Source organism: Triturus cristatus, chromosome 7 (genome assembly GCF_964204655.1).
Source record: "Triturus cristatus chromosome 7, aTriCri1.1, whole genome shotgun sequence".
Lineage (NCBI taxonomy): Eukaryota > Metazoa > Chordata > Amphibia > Caudata > Salamandridae > Triturus > Triturus cristatus.
The window spans coordinates 1,629,105,059-1,629,125,816 of record NC_140590.1 but is presented as its reverse complement, the minus strand read 5'-3'; the positions used below and the strand labels follow the sequence as shown (position 1 = coordinate 1,629,125,816).

At 47.6% G+C, this 20,758-nt stretch overlaps 1 long non-coding RNA gene across 1 annotated transcript in view; it reads left to right on the top strand.

Moving 5' to 3' along the window:
• The window catches only part of LOC146812580 (uncharacterized), a 177,358-nt gene extending 173,137 nt beyond the window's left edge, over positions 1-4,221 (top strand). The window contains exon 4 of the long non-coding RNA XR_014965961.1: positions 3,258-4,221. This is a non-coding gene — a long non-coding RNA (uncharacterized LOC146812580). The remainder of the gene's footprint in view (positions 1-3,257) is intronic.
• Positions 4,222-20,758: the final 16,537 nt, after the last annotated feature.

Here is a 20,758-nt window from a genome sequence, read left to right as displayed (position 1 = left end):
AAGTAAATCGGATAAAGATTTTGCGCTGATTTGCGTCACTTTTGTGGCGCAAATATGGTGTAAAACGTAGTAAATTTGCCCCTCGGTGTCATGCCTCTCTTTCTTACATCCTTTAGACATAACCTTACTTTTCCCACCAAAAGCGGGCCTTGCGCACACAATATGAGACAGCAATGTGCCATCGGTGGCTTGGTGAACCAACCTGCCTGATGAAACCTAATAAGGGCGAAGCGATCCTGGGCTGCTTGTGTCCCGGTTCAGGGAGGACCAGGCCTGTCACTTCGGGCTGGACCGTACTCGTTGAAGCAGGGTCAAGACTGGTTTGCTTATGGCTGGGTCCAAACTGAGGTGGCATGGTGTGCAAAATAATGATAGACTTGGATACGTTCCTAAGTAAATGCCAATGGCTGAGATGAATTCAAGCATTACACCCATCACTTTTTTGCATACTTCGGGGAGACCTGCTGTCAGCACAGCTTGTGTTTCGCGTCAGTTGCGGATCTCCGCATGGCTGACAGCGACCGCCAGCACACGGCAGCCTCCCCTATCTCTCTTCTTCTCTCATGTCTGCAAAGACACAAGAGGTGCTGGTGAGATGCCAGACCATCAACAGCCATTTCACAGCCTCCCTTGTGTCTCCAGAGTAGTGTCTGCTGGGGCACAGGCTTCAAGTCTGTTTTTTCATTGCTTGGATGTCAAAGCAGTGAATACATCGGTCTTGAACCTGTTGTTCACAAGAGTGTCTGTATAAGGAAGCCATACAGAGTAACTACATTGCTTATACTTACCCTGGTACACTTTTATACATTCCTGCTTCAAGGAGGATGCCTTGAGCGATGAGGATAGCGTTTAAAGGGACCTCTCCCCCTTTTAACCCCTTCTGTGCCACGCCCTTTCCCCCTCCTGTGCCGGGCGTTACATCAGTGGGCGGGTTTCAAGACGAGATAGTCTCGTCATGGGCACAGCGCGACCTTGCTCCATGACGAGACTATCTCGTCATGGGCATAGAAGAGGTTAAGGCCCTCCAATGAACACAGGGGCGCCATGAGCCCCCGCTTTAGCTGCTACAGCGGGGGTGGGGATTTTCATGGGCCGCTTCTGTCTGCAACTCGGCAGGCAAAGGCTCATCATTGAGGCTGGAACACAATGTCAAGAGAAGAGCAGCAGAAGCAAGGAATAAATACAGCTGGGAAAACAGAACAGGGAAAGAACGAAGGAATATTGGAAGGAAGGGTGAAAAGAAGGAAGTCTGGGTGAATTACATATTTCTTGATGGATGAATGAGTATGAGGATGACTGAGAAAGTGAAAGGATGAGTCAATAATAGTAGACGGACAGGTAAAAGGATGGCAAAGTAAAGGGATAGGCGGATGAGTGAGTGAATGGATAGGTGAATGCACAGGTAAAAGGTTGGCAGAGTAAATGTATTAGCAAATTGATGGGTCGATGAACAGATGAAAGGATGGGAGAGTAAAGGGATAGGTGGATAGACAGGTGAAAGGATGGTAGGGTGAATGGATGAGAGTTAATAGATAGGTGGTTGGACAGGCAAAAGGATGACAGAGTAAAGGGATGGATGAGTGGGTGAAAAGATGAGTGAATAGATGGCAGAGTGGATAGACAGACGGCAGAGCGGATGGGTGGATGATGGATGAAGGGCAGGATGGATGGCAGAGTGATTGGATGGCAGAGTGGATGGATGAATGCCAGATTTGATGAATGGATGGATGGCAGAGTAAATGCATAAATGAATGGAAGGAAGGCAGAGTGGATTGATCCATGGCAGAGTGGATAATCTGATGGATGGATGGCAGAGTGGAAGGATTGATGTATGAATGGCAGAGTAGATGGATGTTAGAGTGGATGGATTGCAGAGTGAATGTATGAGAGTGGATGGATGGATGATTGGGAGAGTGGTTGGAGAGATGGAAGTATGGATGGATACAGTGGACGGATAGATGGCAGAGTAGAAGGGTGGCTGGTTGGAAAGATTAATGGATGGCAGAGTGGATGGAGAGATGACAGAGTGGATTTATGGATGACAGAGCGGATGAATGGATGGATGGCAGAGTTGATGGATGAGTGACAGAGCAAATGGGTAGCAGAGTGGATGAATGGATGGATGGCAGAGTTGATGGATGAATGACAGAGCAGATGGGTGGCAGAGTGGATGGGCGGATGGATGGCATGGTGAATGGGTGGATGGATGGTAGAGTGGAAGGATGGATGGCAGAATGGATGGAAGGATAGAATGTAGAGATGCATGGATGGATGGATGGATAGATTGATGGAGGTATGACAATGTGTCTAAATGGATGATTTACAGATTGGATGGTTGGGTAGATAGTTGAGTGGGTAAATTATTGGCAAAGTGAATGGATGGCAGAGTGGATAGACAGATGGGTGGTAGAGTGGATAGATAGATGACAGAGTGGATGGAGGGACGGCATAGTGTATGGATGGATGGATGTGTGGATGGATGGCAGAGTGGACGGATGGATGGATGGACGGACAGATGGCAGGATGGATGAATAGGAAAAGATTGGATGATGGATGAAAGAATGAATGGATGACAGAATATAAAGGTGAAATAGTGGATATCAGCAGGTGGATGGAATGGGGAAAGAATGTATAGATGCATTGATGGAAGAGACAAAGAAGGTGTTCTAAGGAGGGCTCGGCTCACTTGCTTCTGTTCCTTGGTGGCATCGGCGCTTTAGTTAAAAGTGGGGGCGGTTTTAATTTTCTGGCTAAATTGTGAAAACCTTGGTTTCCTGGCTGTGAAGGTCATCATATCAGTCAGAATTTTAAAATCCTCCAAAGATAGCTAATTGGATATTTCAAATTTCAAGTTTCCTAAGACAAAACAAATGCTCCTTTTCTACTGCAGCCCCCATTGCTTAAACAAAGAGCCTGTAAAGCTGTGAAAATTAAGTCTCTTTACTGATGTTAATGAGGAAATAAAAAAATCTGACTTTTCGATATATTTGACTACTGGAGTTTCAGACTTTGTGATCTTGTAATTGTATGTACTTTATGTTGGTATACAACACACCTCTCTAAGCCAAAGTTCTCAATACTTTAAACATGTTAATTACATAATGAAAAATTAAAAAAATGGTGATAAAAAGTATTTGCCCATTAGGCAATGTTATTTTGAGGAAAAATGAAACATGCTTCTAATTGTTACGTGACAAACGTTCTAGTTGTGAAGATCAGGAATGTAATGCGCGTGTTATATGTTTATTTATCTATAGAGCTTACGTTGCCCCTGCACGGTGGGCTGACCTTGGGACAGCGTTTGACGACAAACAAGGACCATGAAGTCAGAGGTGATATTGATGGCTTCCCTACTGGCTCTGCACTTCCTGCCCTCAGAGAACTATGGCTACCCCTTGACTTTTCCACAAGCCCCCCGCTATTACGCACTTTTGGCCGATGCTAGCCTGGGCCTCTGGCCACGCTCGCCGCCGGTAGCAGAAAACCTGTCACGGAACAATGGTGGGCGGTTGGACGATGGTGACCTGGGGGAAGCCCTGGGACCAGGTCTGAGGATCCCTGCTCACTGTAGGCTGCACAGCTCAGACCAGGAAGTGCAGCGAGATCGCAGGGAGCCACGGTCATCGTATGCTTCCAAGAGGCAGGATGGGAAGCCCAACTCATTGGACCTCACCTTCCATATCCTGAGGGAGTTCCTGGAAATGTCAAGAGCTGAGAAGCAGGCTCAGAAGGCCTTCAGCAATAGGATGCTGCTGCAGAACATTGGGAAATGATGGGAAGGGGACATTTACATTAACTCACAGGGACTTGCCATCGAAAGAGAGTCACGTGTCGGGCAACATGCCCGCAAAACCTGTGGCAACACTAAGCCCTGGACTTATCTTCTGCACAAGAGAGTAAAAGACCCAATGCTGTTCAAAGAATCAGACTAAAAGCACTTTATTTGCTTGTATTTTTTTTTCAAACTTGTGTATGATTTGTACTTCAGGTAGAGCAGCTGTTATATAGTCCAGTGGTTTGATGACCCTGCTGCATGGATCTGTGCGTAGCTTACAAGTCATTAGTAGAGACAGCCCGAATCAATGGGAAAACATGTAGATCTTTTTGCACATTTGTATGATAAAAGGAGGTAAAATCTGCAGAAACAAGTTAAAACCATATTAATGTTTCTTAGGGCAATGCTAAAAAAATAAGTTAAGTGCATTAAACTGAACTTCCTGTATTTATTCCCAACGTTCTTTAATGTTTAGAAACAACCTAATTGAATTATGTAGGGTCTCTTGCCAGAGAAATTTTAAGGCATGGGCAAAGTGGGCAGTTGACCAGGGCTCCCACTTTCTAATGGGACCCCTGGGAAAGTGAGCTTTCTCCCTAGCTCATTTCTGTGTTTTTTTGTATCTTATCCTTTAACCTACAATTCAGTATTATTTAGTAACATAGGGCTTGACTTAGCAACACATGAGTAATAAAATTCAAAGTTGTTCCAGCTAGGGGTCCCCAAAATATTTCCTGCCTTGGTCCCACCAAAATCCTTAAGATGACACTGTACTCTTACTCGTTCGCACACGTCTCTCTCCAGTTACAATTTGTAAGTCCTGACTTCTAGCCCTCCCTTTGTCTCCTACACGTCTCCTCCTTGCACACCTAACAATTGACATGTGCATTCTGCATTCAGTTATAGTAATAGTGAATTTGTTAGGGGTGGGCAGAAGTGCTGAAGCGTACACAACCGCTTCTATACGATGACTTCCTCCTCCGGATGTGCAGTGGGTGGGGGCGGACGTGCCCGAGCAGGAAATATTCTTGGAAGGACGCTATCTTGCGTGTACCACTGGTAAGGTATGGGTGCCGTGAAGAGTCACATGACACGGTTGTAGAGAGCCATCCGGGCTCTCCACTACTTTGTTGCAGTTTGCTGCTGTGCACGCACTCCTCGGGCGGGCTCAACCCGAGGAGATAAATAAACGGCAGAAGACCGCTCGGGGTCTTCCTGCCAGTGTACCACCAACATGTGTGTGTGTACCCTCATTACCACACTGCGTAGACCTCTATTAGCCCCAGGCCCTGCTGCGCTACACTGGCGACGAGGCCGGTCGTACCCTGGTGCACCATCTCTGCCAGGCGAGGAGCGCGCAGAGCCCACCCGCGACGCTCCACAATCTGGAGAACCCGTTTCCTGCCACCTCTCACCACGTGGAGCAGTCTGCGGCCTGGGCTGTGTCTCATGTGCCCTGCGCTGACACTGCTGCAGTGTCTCCTGTTCTGCCTCCGGCACAGCGACTCCGGCTGGCATCATCCCCTGCCTGTCGTGAGGCCACTGGGACGTCCTGCACCCACCGGCGCTTCCCTGGACTGTCTGGAGTGTGCTCGGTCCAGCGGTGCATGCGGAAGGAGGATCGTTATAAGCCTGAGTGTGGTGAGTCAGCCGGTCCCGTAGAAAGCTCTGCCGGTGGCGCACAGTGGAAATGCAGGCCTGATAGGAGGAAGGCAGCGAGAGATGCTTTCCACGTGGCCCGTGTCGCCGCATCTGCTGCAGGAGAAGCAGCGTTGCCAGCATACATCCAGGGGTGGCCCCACTGCCAAAACCACTTCAGAGGGAGACCCAAGGGACCTTGTGCAGCCTACAGAAGGGAGAGTGCCACCAAGACCCCACTGGTTAAAGTAAAAAACAGGGCAGGTTCAGCCAGCCCTACAGTCCACAGGGTGGCCGTACCACATCAACCTGAGGAGCAAGCCCAGTGCATCACGCATCACCAGGCCCATCCCACACGTTGATACACGCTGGCACAGACCGTGCATCCAGGACCCCTAGCGCCAACACTGCGCCACTGTGACCATGCCCAAGCGCGTCCCAACCATGAGCAATCCAGTTCTACCAGGCACAGCGGGCCAAAAGGCTGATGAGGACAACCCACCCAGGGGTGCCAACGCTCCACCCCCAGGACACAGCCACACGGTCGTCTCACCTCTGCCACCGTTTAGCGAAACCGCTGACCCTGCCACGGCGGCCCCACGATGGAAAGCATGGATTGAGCGATTAAACCACTATTTTAAGGGTACCAGAGAAACGGACGGCACTGTGAAGAGGTTGCTGCTTATATACTACGGCGGCGCGGAGATATACCTTCTCTTTGAAACCCTGCCCAACACAGGTGACGACGACGACTATGAGGTGGCGGTCGCCGCGCTCAACAGGCACTTCAACCCTCAACTTAACCCCGACTTCGAGCGGTTCAAGTTTAGACAGGCATCACAGTCAGACACGGAATCCGTGGACAAGTTTTACGCGTGGTTGCGCAGGCTAGCCAGCACATGCGCCTTCCTGAACCAAAGGGAGGAAATACGCGGCCAAGTCATCAAGGGGGGCCGCTCTACGCTGTTGCGAAAATGAATACTTCGGCAACCAGGGATCTCTCTGGATGAGATCCTCATCCTGGCCAGGTATCATGAACTGTCGGACATCCGGGCCAGTGAAATGGAGGCTGCTCTGCACAAGTCTGCTGCGGCGATACACGTCCCACGATATGCGCCCGTCAAAGAATAAAGAGTCGAGGCGATACAACCGCGCCCTAACATGACTCGCCAGGCACCAAGGACGACAACTGGTGGGGCATGCAGCAACTGCGTAGAGGACCACCTGACAATGGCAGTGTGTGGAGCAAGGGGGAAGACATGCTCCCACTGTGGGAAGATGAACCACTTCGCAAGGGTGTGTCGAAGTAGCCGGTCCCTTCAAGTCCCTCAAAGATCTCGAGGTATGTCACAATGCCTGCGCCAAGTCTCACTAGAAGACCCTCAAGCGCGAGAGGACGACCCGCCACTGGAGCACTGCCTCGCCCTAGAAGACAATGAAGTGTTCGTTGTGTCGTTTGTCAGCAGGTCCGACAATCACCGGAGACCGCCACAGATGTGCTCTATACTAGTTGAAGGGTCCCCTGTCCGGCACTCATCGACATGGGCGCGTCGGTCAACATTATGGATTCGGAGCAGTATGACCGTCTGTCACCACGGCCTCCGCTCGCACCAACCCAGGCTCGGATCTATACCTACGGAGGAACAGACCCGCTACCCCTTCGAGGAGTCATCCAAGCCAAGATCGCCAGTGGAAAGCATGTCGCAGTGGCCAGATTCCACATCATGGAAGGGAGAAAAGGCACGCTACTCAGCTGCCACACGGCGGAAGACCTAGGCCTGGTCTTCTTTGCAAACCAGGTCCACGAATCCCACGCTGAAACCATCCTGAGGGGGTTCCCAGCGCTAATCACTGGGCTCGGCAAGTTAAATGGGAAATGGTTCAAGCTCCACATAGACACCACGGTGGCACAGGAGAGTGCCGTTTAATCTGCGCCCGCAAGTGCAAGAAGAGCTGAAGAAGATGGAGGACCTCTGTGTCATTGAGAAGGTGTCCGGCCCAACCCCATGGGTGTACCAGCTGGTCGTGGCTCCCAAGCCAAAGCAGGCCGGAGCCATCCGGCTCTGCGTGTCAGGTTCCACCTTCTTGGTTCCTCGGAGTTGTGCTGATGCTCAAAGGTGTCCACCTCTCGACTGCCCAAAGTCCAGATTATAAAGATACACAGACTAGTGGGATAGTCAAGCGAGGGAAGGAAAGGGTAGGGACAGCGTGGAGGGAGACCTAGAGAGGATACAAGAAACACACCGTCAGTACTGAAATGATATTTCTTAGAGTTCAAACAGGTGACATGAACCATATAAACACTTGATATAGTAATCACACTCTACCTGCAAAATAAAGAGTGATAGTGATACCAGAAGAGAGAAGAGGGTGGGTGCGAACCTCCAGCATGGGACTAATGGGAAAAGAGAACACACAATGAAACTAGTTCATGTACATACGAACAGGTTCTTCCTCCACCTTACACAGGAGAGTACGTTATTCCCCCTCCTACCTACCCTAGGGTGATGTTGATACGTTTGTAATAGGCAACTTCTTCCTGCACCCCCTCGGACATCTCTCTCAGCTAGGACATGATATAAAGACAACCAAGCGTGAATTCCTCAAGAATGGCAAAAGCACGATCACACCTTGCACCATGCAGCGTAAATTATATTACTGGCTCATTAGCAAGGACCTCAAAACCAGGAGAGTAGAACGTAAGTTCCTCTTGGTGCAAACAATATTAGCCACGAAATTATAATAAACAAAAGGTCTGTAAATGTACCGTAAATCAAGTTCTTTCCGAAACCGTATATCTATGCCCAAATCCTCTGCATACCGTCCTCTCTTCTTACTGGGAAACATCTTGTCCGGTTGAAGAAATAAGGTATTATCTCCCTGCATGAAACCCGGGGCAATGCGGGATTCTCCAAAAAGGAGTTTGAATGAAGCACACAAAACAGTGCTTACCAGGTGCACCTCTGCAAAGGGAACGTGGGAGTCCCCATCCAACAGAGGAGCAGAGCTCAAAACAAAGCACAAGGGAGCACAGACACGCTCCTCTGCAAGAGTCCAAGAGCGGACAAAACGCTCTCGGGAACAAAACCAAAGAGTCCGGACCATCCGGACCGGAAGATGGCAATCCAAGGAAGGGGCAAGACAATCTCTTACCACCGCAACGCTGGAGAAGCTGAAGACTGTAGACTTGGCCGTCAGCAAAGAATAATCGGCAGCATCCCATCTTCCGCCTGCGGCTATATCCGGGTGTAGCGTTACCGCCATGTCACGTGGGGCGTGACTCACGCTAAGCATGCTGGGAAACGTAGTTTTTTCCGGGTCGGGTACTTCCTGTAATCCCAGTTCATTGCAATCAGTGCCTAACCGGTTGTTACCGCCTGACACTGCGTGGACATGAGGCTCCCAAACCTGGCGGTCAAGAGGGAACGCAAGCCCACTATGGACGACATCGTGGCAGATCTGAACGGAGTCAAATGGTTTTCAAAGCTGGACTTAAACGCGGGGTATCACCAGTTGGAGCTCGAACCCGAGAGCAGATATATTACCACGTTCTCAACTCACGTCGGCCTCAGGAGGTACAAGAGACTGAGTTTTGGGGTGTCGTCATCAGCCGAGGTCTTCCAGAAAGCCATCAGGGAAGCACTGTCAGGCTTGCAGGGTGTCATCAACCTGAGCGACGACATCCTGCTGTTCTCAAACACTTTGGAAGAACACCACACTCACCTCCGGGCCACCCTCCAGCGGCTCGAAGATTGCCGTCTGACCCCTCACAAAGCAAAGTGCTCATTCTACCAGGAGTCAGTCAACTTCTTCGGGTACGTCTTCACTAAGGAAGGACTGCAAGTGGACCCCAAGAAGGCCATGGCCATACGTGCAGCTAGCACCCCAAAGACCCCCACGAAGGTTCGCAGTTTCCTCAGCATGGCTACGTACTGTGGCAGATTCATCCTGAATCTGGCCTCACTGTCAGAACCACTTTGCATCCTCACCCGCAGTGACCACAAGTGGGAATGGACCGAAGCTGCTAACACTGCATTCAACAACATCAAGGCCGCGCTCATGGATAAGACAGTGATGGCCTACTTCCTCCCGGGGGGACGCACCGTGCTGGTCGTCGATGCCAGCCCAGTAGGCCTTGGAGCAGTCCTCCTTCGGGAGCATAGTCACGAGATCTGGAGGCCAGTGGGGAACACCTGCAGGGTACTATCGGACACTGAAACCAGGTACTAGTACGGACAAGAGTTTCAAGTTATCACCGACCACAGCCACTGCTCTCGCTATTTGCTGGGTCATCGAGACTGGCTCCTCCAAGAATAGTGAGATGGGCTGTGCAGCTACAGGACTACAACTTCAAAGTTGTCTTCCGTCCAGGTGCACACAATCCGGCGGACTACCTCTCAAGACACCCTGAGTCCCTGGTCCCTCGAAGTCCACCAGTGGATGTAGCGTACTCAGAAGCGTTTGTGAAAATGATCTCTCAGGAGGCATGCCCCACCGCCATGGCGCTAGAGGAGATCGGCCAAGCGACGAAGGAAGACGAAACACTGGTCAGAGTGAAATCCACCCTGCTGAGCAACGGATGGGCACACTTCCTGGACAGGGCTTAGGCCGTCCGAGCCGAAGACAGCCACGCTCGGCAACAGATCTGGCAAATTCGCCATGAACTAAGCGGGAGGGAACGGGGTGTTGTTCTGAGAGGACATGTCATCATAATCCCGAAGAGACTGCTACACCGGATCCTCCAGCTAGCACACGTCAGCCACCAAGGTATGGCGAAGACAAAGGCCGAACAAGGTGTGGTTCCCAGCCATGGATGCCATGGTGCAGGACATGGTGAGATAATGTCACGCTTGCACCATCACTGGTGGGGACCCGGCGCCGGTAATCACAGAAGAACCGAGCGAACTCCCATGGGCCAAGGTCAGCATCGACTTTGGAAGCTTCCCGGATGGACGCACCATGCTGGTGCTGGTTGACTCCTTCTCAAAATTCCCGATCGTGGAGGTGGTGACATCGACAGCGTTCGTGCATGTACGAAGAGTCCTTGAGAAGATATTCTCACTCATGGGGTTACCCAATGAAATCTGTTCAGAAAATGGACCTCTGTTCCAGGGCCGGGAGTTCCAGGAATACTTGGAGAAGAAGGCGATTCGCCACAGAAGGATCACCCCTCTGTGGCCACAAGCCAATGGGGAGGTAGAACGTCTTATGCGGACACTCAACCGGAATAATGACTTGTGAGTTCTCTGAACCTGGCTATCATTAGCTTCCTCACAGTAATCAGGAACAGGCAGAAGGTCTAGCCCTGTGTAGATACTTCATCACCCTGAGCAACAGAAACTGTTGTCTATTTTCTCAATCCACTAAACAGCAATGTTCAAGCAGAGCTAATCAGCACTCCTTTGGTAACACGGCACTCATGCAATTTCTAAAGGTAGCTAGTCTCCATTCTCCACACGTGAATGTGTGGGGGTCTCCACCCTCTAGCCGCCTGAATGCAGACAATACACATCTACTGTCTGGGGAAGCTAATTTTGCACTCGATCTTGTGCGTTGCTAAACCAGGGGCAGCTAAAATAGCTAAAATAGGTAGACCCAGTACTCTCACTCAGAACACAGAGTAATACTACCACACGTGCTACACATATACTGTATATGCACACTTACTCGACATTCACATGGCATTGCCACACAAGGTTCTGAGCATCATGTAACAGCAGCACTCTACATGGAGAGGCGTCAGTAGACCACATGCTCATTGACACAAATGGAAATGTCTGGTCACAACGTCCATTCACAAAACATGGAATCCTGCCAGCACCACTTTATGTGATGAACCCAGGACACGGGCAGTAGTCAAGTGTCTATTATGATGGCATGCTTAATGCGCCCTTCCGAGTCACAGAACATGTCATGGATCTAACAATGGAAACAGCAGGCCTAGGCCTCCAAGCACTCAATATGTCAGTGTGACGCCAGGGACCGAATAAAAGTCAGGATACCAGTTTCACATGCATTTGGGCACTCAGGGCAAGGATACGTGTCTGTATATCATGCAGGGGACATTTTAGGCTCAACACATTCACTATAAGGTTTAGAGTTTCCCCCTTGCCGACTTACACTCTGTTTACATGCATAGAGGCTATCTGTTTAAGCTTTCTGGTCTGCTCTGTCACCATCCTGAGGGATTAAGGATACAGCTCCACCTAAGAGACCTACACTAACAAAGAGGATTCGGGACCCAGCTCCCTTCCAGGAACCCACCCCAGCAAAACTGGCTGAGGAAACAGGATTGCAAGATGGCAAAAACGAACAGGGGCACAGCTGTTTTCCCAGAATCTGGCCCTAAACGAGAATACCGAAAAAAAGATGTCTGCAGAACTCTAACATCCCAAATACTTGTCTTGATAGGCTTATTTCTGCTGTGCTCTTGAAAAATAAGAAGAGCTGTAGGCCACCCGTGTTAGCTAAGAGCAAAGGCAATCATCTCCTCTACATTCAAAACTGCTCCCAATTCTAGTCCAGGCTGCCTTCAATCCAGGAGGGTGCTGGTCCTGTTGGACCAGACGCGGTTGGTTTAGGAGATGATTCCAGGATCTCTGGCTAGTAAGGGAGCATCACACAACACAGAATCATCTCTCATGCATTGTACTTAAGTTAGAGTCACAAACTCTTCTCGAAAGTAATATTCCAACCCATGGCTCTTTGGATTTTGTAACGCCCTGAACGTCTCAGGATCGTTTAACAGACACGACAATGAGGACGCAACCACTTGTGAAGGGTTAGTTCTTTTAATGAAGGCAAATAAAATACAAAGAACAAACAAAAGTTATAGTCACTGGAATCCTCCAGGCTAAGTACGTTACCAGCCCACAGCACGGATGGTCCTAACCGTCCTCTGCATATACGCCGATCCCGGCGTATGCCAACAGAGGGCAGAAATGAAATGGCCGACAATGCCAATCGGTAGGCTGTGAGGGGCACGAAGAGTGTTGGGGAGAATCGAGGAGTCAGGGAAACACCCAGCCGGGGTCTCTACCTGAAGGGAGCAGCCGCTCAACCTCTTCCTCAGACTGCACCGGGACGCGGAGTCACCTCCTGGTGATGCGTCACCGATACCCCAATCACAAGCAAGAAGACTGAACCGAGAGCAGCCGCTCGATCGATCCTGTGGACTTCCGAGTCTGTAACGCGGCAAACACCTGCTGGTGTGCGTTACAGCTGGCAGTCCCTGTGTCTCTGGTCGGGCTGGGAGTTACGACTCCAACCAGCAAAAGCGCCACTGCGCTTGGACTCAGCCGAGTCAAAAAGCAAAGCTCAATGGTTGACCGGTAGAGCTTCCGGGTCCTTCACAGGTGACGATGGGGCAAGACACGGCCCAGGGAGTAACGACTCGACCTACCTCCGTTCTTGCCTTACTGGAGCACCACTCCGGAACACTGCTCTTCACGAAGCAGGTACGTCGGTGTAAACACATTATCCGACAGCCTTGTACCTCCCGGTTCCTCCCTTTATAGGGCGTGTTTTCCTTAAGTTATGTAACAGCTCTCCTGTTTACATAAGGGCGTGTTTCCCTTGAGTTATGTAACAGCTCTCCTGTTTACATAAGGGCGTGTTTCCCTTGAGTTATGTAACAGCTCTCCTGTTTACATAAGGGCGTGTTTCCCTTGAGTTATGTAACAGCTCTCCTGTTTACATAAGGGCGTGTTTCCCTTGTATGACAGGAATTCTTGACAGATTTCCCATGTTGTGTCTCCACCTAAATTTTCCCATGTAGATGGGGCAATCGTGATTAGCGCCTTGTTTCTTAATCAAGCATTTTAAAACTGGTATAAATCAATCGACCTCACGTGATATCAAACTCCCACACTACCCTCATCCATGAAAATCCTCACATGGTCTCTCCTGGGATCTCAATCTCCTCACTCCTGTCTTTCAAGGTATTTTGATTGCGCATTCTCTGTCCATGTACCCTGACCCTCCCCCTCTATCCCTGTGCTAGGGGACCTGTATTCTGTTGGCACAGGGACTTCAAATTTCCACACTCTCTGGCCATGTGCCCAGAGCATGTAACATTGTCTATGTGACAAAGCTCCCCACACTGTCTGATGAGGATCCCAAGCTCCTCACACCATGGGCCCATGTGCTCAAAGCCACCCACACTGTTAATGTGCCCTGAGCTGCTCACATTTTCTCAACAAGTCTCCCCAGGTCCAGAGCTCTCCACGCTGTTGGTGCATGTGCTTATGTCTCTGTACACTCTCTATGTGCCACAAGTGCCTCACGAGGGCTGTCCAGGTGCTTTGAGCCCCTTACACTGTCTGTTCCTGTCCCCAGAGCTCCCCACATCTCTCCATGTTTCAAAGCTGTTCACACTTTTCCATCAGGTCCCTTAAGCGCCTCACATTGTCAATGTGCCTAGAGCTTTTCAAAATATATATTTTTTTTAATCTTTTTATTAAAATTAGAAGAAAATTCAATAGCATTTCAAATTTCATTGTCTAGTACATAGTCATTACATTGATGAATAGAGCCAAACCCCTCTGACAAGTCCCTCCCTCCCAACAACCTCCATAGTCAAACTGGGGATCTGGCATTTTAGGGGGTCCCATGGCTGTCCCTCTGTGGTGCTGGATCAAATCCTACCAGAACCATGCCACAGTAGGCGCTCCAAGTGTTCCATATCTTGTGATTTTCTTTGGGCATACCTTTTTTCATACGCTGCTTTTTCAGCTATCATGCACCAATCCATATCCCGTTTCCAGGACTCTAGACATGGCGACTTCTGGCTCCCCAAGTTTAAGCGATGTTTCTTTTTGCCACTGTCAACCCCAGCACGTTCCATATTTTGGGTCCCACACATTTAGCGTATACTTTTTGGTTGATCTGTTCAAGAGCTTTTAGTAAAGTCCTCTGAGTTTCTCACTCTCTTCCTTCATGTGCCAACGCTCCTCACACAGTCTATCCAGGTGTTCTAAGACACACAGATTGTGGCCCAAAGACCTCACTGTCCTCACAATGACACACGTCCTGATTTCCTCACATTGTCCTTGTGTCAAAACTCCTCACTGTGTCTGATCATGTCTGCAAACTTCCCACACTCTCTAAATGCACAGAGATCCACACATTATCAGTGTGTCCCATGCTCTTCACATAGTCTGTCAATATTTTAAAGCTCCTTGCACTGTCTCAATATGCCTCCATGTTCCTCACACTCTCTGTTCACATGCCAGAAATGCAACACAGTCAGATGTTCCTCACTTCCGCCTAATGTCTCTATCTGTTATTGTGTCAATGTTCTCCCACGCTCCATGGGAAGTCTGAATGGAAGGGAGATTTGCTTAGGAGAAAAGAGTTCAAGTCACCATAAGATCTCCCCTCTCGAACTTCTACTTTTGAATGTCCAAACAACCATCTTAGCAGGACCAAGTTTACTCTGGTGCCAGGGTCCAGTGGCCACTCAATTGACAATTTGGTTATCTGGGTCCTCAACACAGCCTCTCTTATATATGGTGTGGTGGGTTTATCAACCCTAGCCCCACCCCATGCGAGTTCCTCCTAATAAGTGTAAGAAAACACTGTGCTTACTTGGTCTAAGTATTAGGACCATATATTTACCTCTGTCAGAGGGGAGCGAGCTACATTAAATTCTCCCTGTAAAATGTCACAACTCGCTCCGTGCGTTCATAAAGGTAGCAAGCTGCCAGACTCTGGGGCCCACTTTTTGATATTGTGTGAAATTAAACATACTTCCTCAAGCCAAGTTATCTTGGCATTTTCATACCTCAAATGCCAGCTGCATCACTAATGGGAGTGGGTCACTAACCTCTTTTCTAATAACTCCCAAATCCAAATGTTGATTAAATAAGGTAGTGTAAAGACAAAAATAATCTAATACTGCTAGACGCTACCTCGGGTAATATAGCATGCTAAAAGGCATGCTATAACTTCCCGTACTGTTACAATGAAGTTGTTACAACGACCGCGTTGATAGTATGCGATGCATTTACATCACAAGTCATTACAACGACTTGCCCTAGGGGGGGCGCTGGACTTAGGAATAGTATTAATTACTATTCCTACTCCAGTTGGTGCAACAGTAGGGAAGTTGTTGGAATTTTCCTGAGCGCCCCCTGGTGCAAGTCGTTGCAATGACTTGCGATGTAATTGCATCGCTTACTATTAACAACCGCGCTGTAATGGTAGCGCAATGCAATGACAGCATTGTAAAAGCTGTTTCCCCTACCTCGGTATATATGTATGTGTAATAATTTTAAGAATCTGATGTAGTGTTCAGTGTTGTAAGATTGAGAGCATGAATTGGGCTAGAACTTGGTGACCTGCTGGATCTCTCTTTTGATTTGCTGGAATAACATTTAGCATGTCCAGCATGCATCAATGGCCGCTGTCGCAAAGTCTGAGTCAGTAGGAAGTTCTTGTTAAAATCCCCTTCCATGAAAGGGATTGCTTCTCTGTGAACTAATACAAATATAATGAATCAACTTTTTTGAACCTCTATGGGAATGTTAATCAACAAAATTAATATTGTATGAACAAAAAAAATCATATGCTTGTTCTAAACTCATAGTCCCGGCTCTTAGTGTCGTTGAAATAAATATGGATAATCTCCCAGAGGGTGCCAAATCTAGATGCCCTCTTCACAAATGAGCAAAATCCCCAATATCCAGGGAGAATCAGGAAATTTCCCATAATTTTAAAAACAAAAGTACTCACTGTCCATGAGCAGACGGGGTAGACCTGCTGTGTTGCAGTGAGTATGGGAAAGATGCCTTGCGATCAAAATCCCACGCTTCAGAAAATGGTACTTGTTTTACCCAATGCATATTAGCAGCTTGGGTAATCATGCTGGCTTAATGTTTGTGTCACCCATCTCCAGTCCTGTGGCAGCAAAGAATCTGTGGTGGTAGAAGTAGTCTCTGATGCCATATAATCCGCCTTTATCTTTACTAACATGGCTGACCTTTACTAACATGGCTGACAGTCGAAATCTTTATATCCCAAATAACTTCAGAGTCTGCTCCCAACACACTGCTGAGTAAAGGATTCTTCGATTTCTCGCTAAACCTACTGGGGGGAATCGTTAAAGTAAAATTTTGAGTTGCTCTCCTGTGACGTAGGAGAGACTCCTACAAGAAAGATCACTGGATAACAGTTCTGAGAGATTTTTCGGTTCTAATACTCCATGAAAGTAAGTTTCATTACAGTCCAAGCACTCTTCAATGCTTCCATTGAACACCATGCAACTTGACTCATTTCAATAGCACAACTGTCTCTCTTTCCATATAATCTAATCGAGTCAATATCCTTCATTTAAAGATGACATCATTCAGATGTGAATGCAAAGATTTCAAGATAGTCCCTCTGTTTGATGTCTCACTGGCCTCTTGAGATTTACTGGGGTGAACGTTAGGTTGATGCTCCGCTTCATCATCTACAGGAGATGGTCTTGCATGTTTTATGCCTCTAGAAGAATCTTGAAGTAAACCATCAGGTGTTACTGTCAGCAAGGTGTTGGGGTAGGCCAAAGTCAATCCTCCTATGAAGGGTCCAGGCTCTTGCTCTATCTCAAGTATAGTGTACATGCCCGCATCACTCCTCATATAAGAGGCTAATGAGAATGGCGCAGATATGAACAATTCCCCAGAAGATAGCTCTGTGGCCACATCAGTCATGCTTACAGATCTTTTTGCTGTACCTTCAGAAAGGGCCAAAATTATTGTACTCTTATTACTACTCAGTTCCCATGAATATTTCACCCGTTTAAAATAACAAATTCCGAGACCATTGGATTTTTTTCATGTACCTACTTTTATTCAGTTTAAACATCAAAAATAAGAAAAATTACAGTACTGTCATAGGAGAGACCACAATAGATATTAGTTCTGCAAATTAAACAAGCATTTGCAATGTAATCGACCTTGCCTTTGGAACTTTATAAGTATTTAGCCATGCTGCACATTATATTCTTTGCTGTACTACCTACTGTTTTTTTGCATGCAAAATAACCGGTTACATATAGCCGAATCCATCGCCTTTCTATTGAAAAGCGTCAGCCAATTTACGTGTGGGTGATCCCACAAAAGATGGCAGAATCCGCCACTGTTCGGCTGTGAATTATTGCCCAGGTTTGCGTTGGCCAGGTTTTGTGAGGGTGATCCCATGAAAAACTTTAGAAGAGGAGGTAAAAAAGAACTCCAATCCCTTGGGGAATGGATTTTTTTTTTTAAAGTAGACAAAAGACAAATACATAAATGCGGAAAAGTCTTGCAGGGGGTAAGGAGTGCCCATGGTAGCATGAAAAAAAAATAAGCACATAAACTACACCACACTTGGGGCGGAGTTTGCGCTATGTCATGTCTTTTTTAAAATATAAAGCACAAAAATAGTGCTAAATATCGACGCTCCCTGCTCCTGTAAGAAGAGGAGTCAGAAAAACGCTCCGATACCTTGGGGCGCAGTTTGTGCTATGCTTTTTTTTTATTGTTTAAATCAAGCACATAAATGTCAAATAGATGAATACGGGAAAGCCTTGCAAAGGGGAATGAGTGCTCATGGTAGCCTCAACAAATAAGCACATCAAAGCACACAAATCACAGTAATATCAACGCTCCCTGCTTCAGTTATAAGAGGAGTAGCAAAAGCAATCCGATACTTTGGAGCGCAGTTCTTGCAATGTTATTTTTTTTATTTTTTAAATGAAGCACATTAATGAAAAATACATGAATGCGGGAAAGCCTTGCAGGAGTAATGAGCACCCGCAGTAGCACGAACAAACAAATAAGCACATCAACTACACCACATGAAGGGACAGCCTTTCTGTGGGATTAGAGGCCGTGGCAGCCAGCATTCCGAACGGCTAGCCTAAACAAGCCTTAAGAAAAAAAGAGTGCACCGGCAAAGACATGCATAAACAAAAGAGTGGGAGGACATGTACCAGGGGCAGTCCCAACAAAAGTTAAAACACACCCAAAGGTGGGACATTGAGCAACGTTTCCCCAATAAAAAGAAAGCAATTCTGACAAGCACAGGAAGGAACAAATAGAAAACGGTGGGCGTGGTCTAAGCCCTCAGAGTAAATACAGCATGCCTCGCAGAGCACTACATGCACACTGCTAGGCTCGATCTAAAGATCATCATTCACCTTTTCATCAGTTCGTGCCATTTTAATTTGAATTACTTCATCTAATAACCACTCAGTGGAGTTTTCCTATCACATCTGCAATAAAGGAACTTGGAACTGAATCCCGTGGATGATGGGATTTAAGATATTTGATTGCTTAGCACCTAAATGGGAGCCAGTCGAGAATCTCTGGTAAACACGTTTTTATTACTACTAGCTCCTTCAACGCCACATTTGCTTTAGTTTTAACCCTAGTGCCAGTTGTTGTCACTTCCTGCTCTTTCGTTTGGGCATGGGAGAAGCACCTATTCACAAACGCCCCTTTTACAGAACACCTGTGTCACTTCACTGGTACCACCAGGGGGTTTTGTCTTCTCCTTGGTCTGAAATAAGGTTTGCATTTTCGTGCTCTCTGTGCCTAATTCTTTGAACATCAGATATAGTGCAGTAGTAGTCAAGACTTTAATGTTCACGGGGAAACTAAAAACATAAGAAACATTGTTTTTATTCTAAGTACTTCCCCTCAGTGTTTCTGTCTAGCTAAAGGGACCAAAATAAAATTAGCAACCACATCTTTGGCCTAAGAAAGGCCATGCATAAATGTCCCTTTGTTGACTAGGCTGATTTACTTAAGCAGGAGGGTAGGTTCTCATTCTCAGCCATATCTTTACTCTGGGGAGGGCTGGCTTTCTGAAGGACAAGTTACTTACCTTCAGTAACTCACTTTTTGGTAGAGGCTCTATCTAGCCACAGATTCCTCACCTTTTGAATATTTCACAGGTGTCAGACTGGATCTGGAAACTTTGCAGAAGTACTTCGGCACGCAGGTGGGTGGTGCTGCGCGATTCCGCACTAATGCTGCTCTACTCTGGAAATGATGCGCAGTGCCTATGTAGGTGTCACTACCCACACTGATGTCAGTTCCTTTCTTTCTGCATCACCAGATGCCGATCTAGAGTTCCTGCTTGTTTCTCAGACATTTACCTCATAATTTCTCTACCGAAAATTTACAGTGTGCAAGGGAGTGTCACCGACTAAAACAGGTTTTAAGCCCAGTAGGAATGGTGGCAAACAAATGTCTGTTGTGGATCCCCATTAGGTGTGCCTGGGGTCAAGCAACAACTCGAAGAGCTGCAGGGACTATGTATGTTTGAATCCAAATGCCGCCCGAGACCACAAGGTGAAATTCTATAGTGCCAAGCATAAGAAGACCCTGTGATGAGACTGGTCCAATAGGCTCAGTCCTGGCCCCGTTATCGCTCCTAGAGTCGATGAAAGGAGCTGTTCAGAGGTCGGTCTTCATCAAGATCCAAAAGGTCTAGTAAAACTAAAAAGAAACATAAGAAATCGAAGAGGGACTCTGCCCCCTCTCGCAACAAGTATGCGCCCGAAAAGGTGCTAGGGCAGCACCACGGTTCTCAATCTCGCTCCTAGAGTCCGTTTACTTTGGAGTTGATCCCGCAGTTGGTTCTGGCACAATCAACATTTCCAGGGCCCTATGCCACTCCAAAACAGATTGAACAGTTTCACAAGGCCAGGCTCTGACTCTTCAGATCCTTGCTGACTCCCTATGGCATGCCTTCTAGCCCTAAGGAGCCGAGAGGCCTTCCATCTATAGGACCACCAGTGGTTTCGCCCTCAGCATCAGTTGGACTCTCTGAGCCTGGGGAATGTTCAAAAGGTGAGAAATCTGTTTCTAGAAGTCTCTAACAGAATGTGAATTTTATTGTCATTGTTATCACATGGCGATTCATGGATGGTTTGGACTCCAGTTCAAGATGACTAGTTAATGCCCAATATATGCATCTGCATGGGGCTTGAATCTAAAATCCTGCATCATACTGTGTAGAATCCTTAGTTATTCACTAAGACTGCCAATCAGGGGATAGCAATCACAAGTAAAGGCATCAAATTTGGATTCCTCTCCGTTGGTTTCAGAAGAACATGGACGGATCTTACACTACTGTTAACTGAGGCAACAAAGGATGCTAATGTGTACAGTAGCTCCACTTGAACATACAACTTATCTGATTGGCAATTCAGAGCCTTGGCTGCTACCTCCACAGTACAACATGAGGTAGCCCCCATGTTATCACCATCATCTGATTTATTTTTTTATTCCCCTTTTTCCTCTGGATAGCTATGTGCCTCTATTATATCACATAGCATATTTTCTGTATGAAGCAAAATGAAATGATTACTTA